The sequence below is a fragment of the Apium graveolens genome, chromosome 8 (assembly GCF_009905375.1).
Source record: "Apium graveolens cultivar Ventura chromosome 8, ASM990537v1, whole genome shotgun sequence".
In the NCBI taxonomy this organism is placed as follows: Eukaryota; Viridiplantae; Streptophyta; class Magnoliopsida; order Apiales; family Apiaceae; genus Apium; species Apium graveolens.
Genome location: NC_133654.1, coordinates 196,351,442 through 196,364,126, shown reverse-complemented (window position 1 = coordinate 196,364,126; position 12,685 = coordinate 196,351,442). Strand labels below are relative to the sequence as shown.

The 12,685-nt window shown below is 41.0% G+C and overlaps 1 non-coding gene across 1 annotated transcript; it reads left to right on the top strand.

The window, feature by feature from the left end:
- Positions 1-9,732: 9,732 nt before the first annotated feature.
- On the top strand, positions 9,733-9,839 carry LOC141681695 (small nucleolar RNA R71). Its single transcript, XR_012559121.1, has one exon. It is a non-coding gene; the product is annotated as a small nucleolar RNA R71 (small nucleolar RNA).
- The last annotated feature ends 2,846 nt before the right edge of the window (positions 9,840-12,685 follow it).

Here is a 12,685-nt window from a genome sequence, read left to right as displayed (position 1 = left end):
TGAACAAATATCACGGGAGCTGTTAGGGTTACAATGAATAATCTTCTCGAATATGATAACACTTATAGTGTAAACCCTACGTCTGTGTTTATATACTACACAGTTACAAGATAATCGCTAATTGATATGGAATATAATTCTGCTTCCTAAAATATATCAATCAGATATCTTTTCTTCCAAGTATTCCATTCTTCACGGAACTCCTTCTTCATACATATCTCTTCTCATGTTTATCTCGATCTTCTTTCCTTTAATCAGCTACTTTCCTTATCTAATCGTCCTTCAACACTTAAGTTCTGATATCCAACTTCTGATGATTATCTCCTGATAATATAAGTACTGATATCCTTAAGTCCTGACTTCCAGTATAAGTACTGATTCCCAGTTAAGTACTAATTTGTCCTGTTAAGTAAGATCTGAAAACTAAACATAAATCATATTAGCCATGACATTATCAAATATATCTAACAGGGTAGCCTGTGGTCCAACTGCTTGTTGTAATCAGCTTTCATTTTCTCAATTTTAGTCATCATAGACTGGAAATCTTATTTCTATTGGAGCATCTGGAGTTTATGAAGTTTGATGTTATTTTGTGAAACTGAGCGAGTAGATTAGCTGTAATTGGGGACGAAGATTGGTCATATAGAGATGCCTTGTACTAAGTTAAGAGCTCCATATTCAATTCTCCTGGCTGAGTTGTATTGGAAAATAACCGATTTGGATTATCTATGGTAGATGGGGCATGCATCTTCTGTTAGGGCGAAATCACGCACTAATATTCACGCAAGTATACGCGTTCGCAAGTAATATAGAATACTTTCTAGTTCGTTCCCTCAGAGACTCAGACTAAGTTATTGTCTAATTTAACTCACTCACCAATGTATGATTACTTCTCAATGTTAAGATAATAACACTTAAAATTGTTGATTAAATATTAACTATAATTAACTACTTAATTAACCACTTAACTAACACTGCAATTTATCAATAATAAAACACTCATGAGATCACAACTTCATTATTACTTTCTTCTATAGCCATAGTTATTACCTTTAGCATGTGACAGTGATGATATTAATCGAATAACACAAAACTGATAAAAGCCAACTTTCATTGTACTAATACCATTCTACCAAACATCCACAATTAAGATAGAAATTGAATAGTCATCAATTATGTTGAGTTCCTATATGTCTACAGAAATTGACAACACAACGATTTAAGCACAAGTTACTCCTTTTGATTACATAGGGCAAATAAAACTGTTAGAGTTACCCACTAATCATGCACAACGTACATGAACCTATGCTAGCATGGCAAGTTCTAAACCTCAAGATCCACTATCGCTTCACAAGAGATTAACACCCTATCTTATATGTTCGCGACGCACATAAGACGAATACGCACAACCTATACTAGATATCATGCAATCATCACACACTAAAGTATTAAACAATTAACTAAAGAATTCCATAATAAATCCATTGCAACCCCATGATCACGATTAGCCCAAAATAGAACTTATCGCCATCATGGGTTCATATGAAATCATGGTAAACGAACACAAGAAAATAACAACTAAACTACTTATATTAAAACAGAGTACGTCACAAGAGTAAATAAGTCAAAGCAAGAAAACTAGCATCCAACGTTACAACGAAACAAGAATCACAAGAATATATGCTTCCTCTTCGTTGCTGTGTGCTAAATCGGTCTTCTTCCTTATCTCCTTCGCTTCTTGCAAAACACAATCTAAAACATAATCCCTTCTTAATACCCTGTGAAAAACGTCTCAAATCTACTTATATAATAGTCCCATAAAACTCAGATTACATAGAAGTTGGAAGCCAAACAGAAGTAGAAGTCTAAAATAATATATTATTTTCCCCGACCCTGCGCGGCCGCTCAGCATTTCTGCGCGGGCGCGCAAGGCTGCTGCGCGGCCGCTCAGCATAGCTGCGAGGGCGCGCAGGACCCTACTGGAAAATTTCCAGGTTTGCTCCGTTTCTTTGCCGTAATCTGCCCGTTCTTTTCCTCTCGCAATGGTGAACACATGCCAAGGCTTATTCTTGATGATTCCTCCTCCGAAATGCAACTAATACCCTGAAATGCATAAACACTAGAAAAACGCATCAAATACACAAAATACTTGATTTCAAGACACCAATTTAAGCCATTTTAAGACATTCTAAGTGATATAAAATGCCACTTATCACACCCCCAAACTTAAATCGATGCTTGTCCTCAAGCGTCACAGACTCAAAAACAAATAAAAATATGCATGAATGCAATCTATATGAAAATGCAACGATCCCCCTTACTACAATCAACCAATCAAATTGTCACGTCTCAACGAATACAGTTAGACACTAAAGATCAAGAAACTCATGCAAACGGACATACCGCCAGAAACGTGGTGTGTGCAAATGCTTAACAGATATGCTTCGGAACTAGACCAATTACTATGACTAGACTTTCCTCAAGGCAATCCTACGATTATACAAAGAATAAAAATTCTAGGCACAAAGTGATATACAACACTACAAGAACTCTAGAGTTTACTACGGAATCGTGCTTTTTATTTACAACGCAAATGCTTATTTGACCGTGTAGTGAGTGAGGTCCACAAAAGACTTATACAATGGTATCCATGTAACGAGCGTTAGGTTAGCGGATCCCAGACTCTAAAAGCCTTAGGTCACTAGGCACAAAGTCCCCTAAGAACTTAATAACTCGAATACCAAAGAGCCTACTCTTGATCAATTACGCAAAATTTTTTTTTTTTTTATTCTTTTATTCTGAGCAAGTGCGTTTCGCTCCATCTTGCTCAACCCTAGACTACTCGCATAACATGCGAGCCGGCTACTAGCCATTTGACGCCTAGCCACAACTAGCAACAAATTCCATTTTTACTCCATTTTTTTTTCTTTTTCATGCCTTTACCACTAAGAACCTATTATCAAATTCTAAGCATAATAAATAGATTATCCTCGAAAATAATCAGATCATAACAACAATCTAGTCCTTCAGGATTCTCTAAGACTTAGTGACAATACAAGTGCTTCTAGCATGCATATCAACCTACACAACTTAATATCACTTTAATGCTATCACTACACTCGCATCAATATCACAATTCAGTCGATAAATCATTGCAAAAGGGATCATGGTATATGCATGAGCTATATGATATGACAACAAATAAAGCTATAAAAAAAAACTATATGGCAAAAATTATGCAACTATATGAACTAACTATCATGAATATGCAACTATATGACACACACAAAATATTCCTTAACTACCACCCCCAAACTTAAAATCTTCACTGTCCCCAGTGAAGGTAGTAGAAAGGAACACAGGGTATACCTACTCGGAGTCATCATCATCATCACCCTCAGTGGGTGGAGTATCAGGCGGCGGGTATGCAGAGTCCTCACCAAAAACTGGCCACTGGATATCAGCTCCAAGGCCTCAAAAAGCAGTCCCTAACGCAAGGGTGAGCTCCTGAGCAAACCTGCTCTGCGTCTCATACATGGCATCCATCCACCGTGAAAGCCTCCTATACTGGGCATCACCCATCCCAGCACCCTCCTGAGCTCTCGAAGAACTAGCCTCACCACGCCCTGGCCTGGCCATAGTAGCACCTCGTGCTGGACGCCCTCCGGGAAGACAATAACCCAGCCCATGCTCCTCAGGCTCACCACCGGTCCACTCCTGCATCCCATTCAGAGTGCCAGAATCTATAGGAGCTGCTGGCAACTGCAACTGCTCATGAGCCGGCCAGTTCACTCCTACTGCACGGCATAGCTTTGTAACCGTGGATGCATAAGGGATGTTCATATGCTTTGCTCCCCTCAAAAACTTCAGAATTCCTTGGTAGATAAACTCACCAAGGTCCACATAGTATTCCTCATTCAGAATTCCCCACAACAACTGTGCTCTCTCAACTGTGACCTCGTGTGCATGTGAAGAAGGCAAGATATTAGCACATATAAATGCGTTCCATGCACGGGCATACCTGTTCATGGCGATCGCCGGAAAGTGACGATACTCATTATTGGCTGGACTGCGGTTCTAAACTGTGCCCGGTCGACAGAGAGTCGCACAAATCAAATCCAAGTCAAAATCCTCAACAGTCTTTTTATTCCAGTTCTCCTCCTCGGGCTTCCTCTCTCGCTGTCCAATCACTCGGTGAATCGCCGCAGGATGATAATCAACCGTCAGCCCCCGAACTACAGAAAACCCATTCTTTTCAGCCTTCGCGTTCGCGTAGAACTCGCGAACAACACTCATCGGTACTGCTTCGGGTGACTCACAAAAAGCTATCCACCCCTTCTCTGCAATCATGGGCAACAACTCACCATCCCTCCCTGATGGTAAAAACCCCCTCTCCTTCAGAATCGGCTTCCCCAACAGCCTAGTATACTCCTCCTCCGTGGCTCTGTCAGTTAACCGAGGCCTCGCAGCAGTACCCCTTGATGAATCAGCAGTAGGGACTGTGCTGCTGCTGTCAATAGTGCGTGCTCTCTTGGGAGCCATTGATTTGTGAATAAAAGTGTGTAAGAACTGATTTTTGATGTTTATGAGAGGGTTTAAGTGTAGGAAGTTGTGGGAGATATGTAGGATAGGTGTATGTATATATAGGGTGTGGAGTAGGTTAAATTAGATTAGGAGTGGGGTTGAGAGATAAAATCATGGGGTAATGGGAAAAGAATTCGAGGGTGTATGGGCTGTAATGGGTTTTTGTTTTTTTTTGTTTTTTTTTTCTGAACTGTAAAAAAAATTCTGGAACTCGACCCCTGCGCGGCCGCTCAGCATTTCTGCGCGGGCGCGCAGAGGATCTCTGGGAAAAATTTTTTTTAGCCCCTGTTTTCTGATTTTTTTGTGTTTTTGGATAGGTTATTAACTTCTAAGGGTTCCTGTAACAACAATTCATGGGTTGCCTCCCACGCAGCGCTTCTTTTTCGTCATTAGCTTGACGTTCCGTTCCTTTCTCACGTAGTCAACAAAATGGCACTAACCACCTCTCGGTTTGCCATGTCCCCATAGTAGTGCTTCAACCGCTGACCGTTAACCTTGAATGCTTGGTCCGAATCATTCTCAAAAATTTCCACCGCTCCATGTGGAAACACAGTTTTGATAATAAAAGGTCCAGACCACCTTGATTTCAACTTCCCAGGAAAAAGTCGGAGCCGAGAGTTGAATAACAGAACTTGTTGCCCTGGCACAAACAACTTAGGATGTAGCTTCCTATCGTGCCACCTTTTCACCTTTTCCTTATACATTTTGTTATTCTCGTACGCTTGAAGTCGAAATTCATCAAGTTCATTAAGCTGAAGCATTCTTTTCTTACCAGCTGCATCTAAATCCAGGTTCAATTTCTTCAATGCCCAGTAGGCCTTATGCTCAAGCTCCGCCGGTAGATGACATCCCTTACCGTACACCAACTGAAATGGTGACATCCCAAGTGGAGTTTTGTATGCTGTTCTGTAAGCCCAAACAGCTTCATCGAGCTTTAAAGACCAATCCTTCCTTGATGGACAAACAACCTTCTCTAGAATGCGCTTTATCTCTCTGTTAGACACTTCCGCTTGACCATTTGTTTGCGGATGATAGGCAGTAGCTACTCGATGATTCACATTATAACGCTGCATCATCGAAGTGAACTTACGGTTGCAAAAATGCGATCCTTCATCACTTATGATTACCCGAGGTGTTCCAAACCTTGTGAAAATTTGCTTATGAAGAAAATTTAGCACTGCCTTTGCATTATTTGTTGGTAAAGCTTTAACTTCGACCCATTTTGAGACATAATCGACTGCCAGCAAAATGTACTGATTATTGCAAGATGAGATAAAAGGCCCCATGAAATCGATTCCCCATACATCAAAGACCTCGACTTCAAGCATCATATTTAATGGCATCTCATCCTTCCTTGACAAATTTCCCACTCTTTGGCAACGATCACACCTTAAAACAAATTGATGAGCATCCTTGAACAAGGTGGGCCAGAAAAAACCTGCTTGCAGAATACGAGCTGCCATTTTCTCACCTCCATAGTGTTCACCATAAACCGTGGAATGGCAGTCTCGTAATATCCCCTCCGTCTCACAGAACGGGATACATCTCCTGATGATCTGGTCAGCTCCCTGTCTAAACAAATATGGTTCATCCCACATATACCACTTCACCTCATGCAGAAACTTCTTCTTTTGCGCGGATGTCAAATTGGGAGGCATTATATTGCTGACAAGATAGTTTACAATATCTGCAAACCATGGTTCTTCCTCCTGAATTGCAAACAACTGCTCATCCGGAAAAGAATCATTGATTAACGTCCTATCTTGTGAAGTAGAATCGGGATTCTCCAACCTAGAGAGATGGTCAGCTACTTGATTCTCGGTACCTTTTCTATCTTTGATCTCTAACTCAAATTCCTGAAGTAAAAGCACCCAACGAATGAGTCTCGGCTTCGAATCCTTCTTAGAAACCAGATAGCGAATAGCTGCATGATCAGTGAATACTGTCACTTTCGTACCAAGCAGATAAGATCGAAATTTCTCAAAGCCAAAGACTATAGCCAAAAGCTCCTTCTCAGTAGTGGTGTAGTTCAATTGGGCCCCATTTAAAGTCTTACTCGCATAGTAGACCACATGTAAGAGATTTTTCTTGCGCTGTCCCAGAACTGCACTTACCGCATAGTCACTCGCGTCACACATCATCTCAAACGGTTCTGTCCAATCTGGTGCTGTAATAACTGGTGCCGTGATCAAACTCTCCTTGAGAGTCTCGAATGCTGCCAAACATTCATCATCAAATTTGAAAGGCACATCTTTCTCAAGTAAATTGCACAACGGCTTAGATATCTTTGAAAAGTCCTTGATGAATCGTTGATAAAAACCCGCATGACCGAGAAAACTACGGATTCCTTTCACTGAATTAGGTGGGGGAAGATTTTCAATGACTCCCACCTTGGCCTTGTCCACCTCCAAGCCTTTGCTAGAGACCTTATGCCCAAGGATAATGCCTTCACGCACCATAAAATGACATTTCTCCCAATTAAGCACCAAATTAGTTTCCACGCATCTTTTGAGTATGGCGCACAGATTATTCAAGCATTCATCATATGAGTGTCCAAAGACGGAGAAGTCATCCATGAACACTTCGACGTTATTTCCAATCATGTCAGAGAATATAGCCATCATACATCTCTGAAAGGTGGCCGGGGCGCCACATAACCCAAACGAAACTCTACGAAAAGCAAATGTGCCAAATGGACAAGTGAAGGTAGTCTTTTCCTGATCCTCTGGTGCAATACAAATCTGATTATACCCGGAATACCCATCCAGAAGACAAAAATACTCATGTCCCGCCAATCTGTCAAGCATTTGATCAATAAAAGGGAGAGGGAAGTGATCCTTTCTTGTGGCTTTGTTCAATTTTCTATAATCCATGCATACTCTCCATCCTGTAACTGTTCGAGTAGGGATGAGCTCATTCTTTTCATTTACGACCACAGTGATACCTCCCTTCTTAGGAACACATTGTACAGGGCTCACCCACGAGCAGTCAGAAATAGGATAAATGATGCCTGCATCTAGCCATTTCAGAATTTCTTTCTTCACCACCTCCTTCATGATTGGGTTCAGTCTTCGCTGCTGTTCCACAGTTGGCTTACTACCTTCTTCTAACAGAATTTTATGCATACAATATGAGGGACTTATCCCCTTGATGTCTGCTATAGTCCATCCTATAGCCGATTTGAATTCTCTCAAAATCCTTAAGAGCTTGTCTTCCTCACTACCTGAAAGGTCAGCTGAAATAATAACAGGTAACGTAGATGAATCACCTAAAAAGGCGTACCTCAAGTGTTCAGGTAATGGTTTGAGCTCTAAGGTAGGCGCTTCTTCTATTGATGGTTTGAGCTTCCCTTCAGCGTTCTTGAGGTCAGAAGTACCAAGAGATTCAAATGGTATATCTAGCTTTCGCTTCCAGGGAGAAGCGTTCAGATATTGTAATTGCTCGTTGCTATCTTTATCATCACTGTCAAATTCCCCCACTAAGGCCTTTTTCAATGCATCAGACATTAGCATGTGATCGAGTTCCGAAGTAACCACAGAATCAATCACATCCACTTTGAAGCACTCCTCATCTTCTGTAGGGAATTTCATTACCTTGAATACGTTGAAGGTCACATCCTGATCTTGAACCCGCATAGTAAGTTCTCCTTTTTGCACATCTATCAAGGTACGGCCAGTTGCCAGGAAAGGCCTCCCCAAGATTATGGGAATCTTTTTATCTTCCTCAAAATCCAGAATAACAAAATCAGCAGGAAAGAAGAGCTTATCCACCTTGACGAGCACATCCTCAACTATGCCCCTTGGGTAAGTAATGGAACGGTCCGCCAATTATAGCGACATGTATGTGGGTTTTGGATCAGGTAGGTCCAGCTTTTTAAAGATTGACAATGGCATCAGATTAATGCTTGCTCCCAAATCACAAAGGCACTTGTCAAAAGTTAGATTGCCAATGGTGCAAGGAATGGTGAAGCTTCCTGGATCTTTCAGTTTTGGTGGTAACTTTTGTTGCAGAACCGCGCTGCATTCTTCCGTGAGAGCAACGGTTTCAAGGTCATCCAGTTTCACCTTCCTTGAAAGAATAGTCTTCATAAACTTCGCATAACTAGGCATTTGTTCCAGAGCCTCAGCGAAAGGTATATTGATGTGAAGTTTCTTGAACACCTCCAGAAACTTCCCGAACTGTCTATCCAGCTTTTGTTGCTGCAATCTCTTAGGAAAAGGTGGTGGAGGATAGAGCTGTTTCTCCCCTGTATTAGCCTCAGGCAGAGTGTGTTCAACAGTAGTCTTCCTTGGTTCCGCCGCTTTCTCCCTTTGCTTAGATTTTTCATCTCGAACTTCAGCTTCGACTTCTTTTGCCTTTTCAGCATCAGCTACTTTTCCAGACCTTAAGGTAATAGCCTTGACTTGCTCTTTAGCTTCCTTCCTGCCTGGTACTTCCGTGTCACTGGGAAGAGTGCCAGGTTGATGATTGAGCACTGCATTGACTAATTGACCGATTTGATTTTCCAAGGTCTTGATAGAAACCGCCTGACTCTTGCACAACAGCTTAAGTTCCTCAAAATCAGCACTAGTAGGTGCAGCTGCACTTCCCTGTTGAGGATATGATTGTCTTGTAGCATACTGCTGTGGTTGCTGGAATCCAGGTGGGTTAAACTGTTTACTCACTCCTTGCTGATATGGTGGCTGAATAGCATTCTGATTATTTCCCCAGCTGAAATTTGGATGATTTCTGTTGTTAGGATGATAGGTCGCTGGCACAGGCTGCTGTTGTCGTTGATAATTATTCACATACTGAACAGATTTGTTGACAAAAGAACACTGATCCGTAGTATGAGAACCTGCACAAAGCTCACAAACCATAGCTATTTGATTAACTCCATACGTAGCCAAAGAATCAACCTTCATTGATAGCGCTTGGAGCTGGGCTGCAATAGCGGTGGCTGCATCAACTTCCAGAATACCTGCTACCTTGTCTGATGTCATCCTCTAAGTTGGGTTTTGATGCTCATTTGCAGCCATCGTCTCAATAAGATTGTACGCCTCAGTATAGCTTTTAGCCCATAAGGCGCCTCCCGCTGCTGCATCGAGCATGGGCCGAGATTGAGCCCCCAAACCATTATAAAAACCAGTGATTACCATCCAATCCGGCATTCCATGATGTGGACATTTTCTCAACATTTCCTTGTAGCATTCCCAAGCCTCGCACATAGATTCTGTAGGTTGCTGCGCAAACTGAGTAAGAGCACTCCTCATAGCAGCAGTCTTTGCCATTGGATAAAACTTCACCAGAAACTTTTGCGCAAGATCTTGCCACGTAGTGATTAACCCAGCTGGTTCAGAATGTAACCAGTCTTTAGCCTTATCCCTCAGTGAGAATGGGAAAAGCCTCAACTTGATAGCCTCATCAGTCACGCCATTATACTTAAAAGTGCTGCAGATCTCGACAAAATTCCTTATGTGCATGTTGGGGTCTTCAGTTGCCGCTCCTCCAAAAGAAACAGAATTCTGCACCATCTGAATAGTGCCCGGCTTGATTTCAAAGGTGTTAGCTTGGATAGCCGGATGAAGGATGCTTGACTGAATGTCATCAATTTTAGTCCGAGAAAAATCCATAAGAGCTGGATCAGCTTGAACAATATGATCTCCCATATTTACTGGTTCTTTCTGCTCAGTTCCTGAATCCGAATCCTCAAAATCTAACTTCTCCGGTGTATCAAGAACTTCGTCTTTCTCCTCAGCTGTATCTAAGGTCCTCTTGCGAGCACGAGAACGAGTTTGCATAAATGCACTAAAGTACCTGAAACACAACCGAAAAGAGTAATTAACTACTACGTCCTAATCACTGAGTCCTAATGACCAATGATGGTAAGTACATAAACTAAACAAATACGCCGAGTCCCCGGCAGCGGCGCCAAAAACTTGTTAGGGCGAAATCACGCACTAATATTCACGTAAGTATACGCGTTCGCAAGTATTATAGAATACTTTCTAGTTCGTTCCCTCAGAGACTCAGACTAAGTTATTGTCTAATTTAACTCACTCACCAATGTATGATTACTTCTCAATGTTAAGATAATAACACTTAAAATTGTTGATTAAATATTAACTATAATTAACTACTTAATTAACCACTTAACTAACACTGCAATTTATCAATAATAAAACACTCATGAGATCACAACTTCATTATTACTTCCTTCTATAGCCATAGTTATTACCTTTAGCATGTGACAGTGATGATATTAATCGAATAACACAAAACTGATAAAAGCCAACTTTCATTGTACTAATACCATTCTACCAAACATCCACAATTAAGATAGAAATTGAATAGTCATCAATTATGTTGAGTTCCTATATGTCTACAGAAATTGACAACACAACGATTTAAGCACAAGTTACTCCTTTTGATTACATAGGGCAAATAAAACTGTTAGAGTTACCCACTAATCATGCACAACGTACATGAACCTATGCTAGCATGGCAAGTTCTAAACCTCAAGATCCACTGTCGCTTCACAAGAGATTAACACCCTATCTTATATGTTCGCGACGCACATAAGACGAATACGCACAACCTATACTAGATATCATGCAATCATCACACACTAAAGTATTAAACAATTAACTAAAGAATTCCATAATAAATCCATTGCAACCCCATGATCACGATTAGCCCAAAATAGAACTTATCGCCATCATGGGTTCATACGAAATCATGATAAACGAACACAAGAAAATAACAACTAAACTACTTATATTAAAACAGAGTACGTCACAAGAGTAAATAAGTCAAAGCAAGAAAACTAGCATCCAACGTTACAACGAAACAAGAATCACAAGAATATATGCTTCCTCTTCGTTGTTGTGTGCTAAATCGGTCTTCTTCCTTATCTCCTTCGCTTCTTGCAAAACACAATCTAAAACATAATCCCTTCTTAATACCCTGTGAAAAACGTCTCAAATCTACTTATATAATAGTCCCATAAAACTCAGATTACATAGAAGTTGGAAGCCAAACGAAAGTAGAAGTCTAAAATAATATATTATTTTCCCCGACCCTACGCGGCCGCTCAGCATTTCTGCGCGGGCGCGCAAGGCTGCTGCGCGGCCGCTCAGCATAGCTGCGCGGGCGCGCAGGACCCTACTGGAAAATTTCCAGGTTTGCTCCGTTTCTTCGCCGTAATCTGCCCGTTCTTTTCCTCTCGCAATGGTGAACACATGCCAAGGCTTATTCTTGATGATTCCTCCTCCGAAATACAACTAATACCCTGAAATGCATAAATACTAGAAAAACGCATCAAATACACAAAATACTTGATTTCAAGACACCAATTTAAGCCATTTTAAGACGTTCTAAGTGATATAAAATGCCACTTATCATCTTCTCTTTCACTATCTTTAGGGTTATCATCCTCATCACTTCCATCATTAAACTCAAGACCATCACCAGCTTCAATGGAAATATTTTAGATAACATCCTTAGCCCTCATCATTAATTCTGTTGTATGAACCAAGTTAAGTGAAGGTTTAGCCTCCATATTTGATTGACAAGCTAACACTTGATAAGTTGTGTTTTCATGTTTGGATGATGAAATGTTGAAGCATCTAGATTTACACTATCCAAAGCAGCTTGGTAGTCTGCTCCGAACAGAGCTTCACTAGATGGAATCTCCATTGAAGCATCCAAGGCTTCCATCCTTATATCTCATTTACCTGCATTTTTCTCAATTTCTCTATATTCTTGCATCAGGGTCTTCCCTTGGCTCACTGTCCTCGCACTCTCACCTTAACCAACTAAGGTGGAACTCTCAATCTTGTTTACTGAGCCTAAAGAAATGGCCAACCTCTCTTTTTCACACTCTCCTTTTGCCTACTCACAAAGCAGCCTCTCACTCTCAGTAAGATTTTCACTACCTCTCTTCAGTCCTTCAAGTGTTAGGGCAATTGTTTGATCATCTGCATCAATTTTTGAAATTGTTAAGTATGAGAGTTGAGACTTCTCGAAAGTAATTGGTGTATAGCGACTACTTATCTACGGCTAAGTGGTAGCCATTGATGGAACAATTGGAGTCATCAATGACTATGCTGTTCAGCTAGCC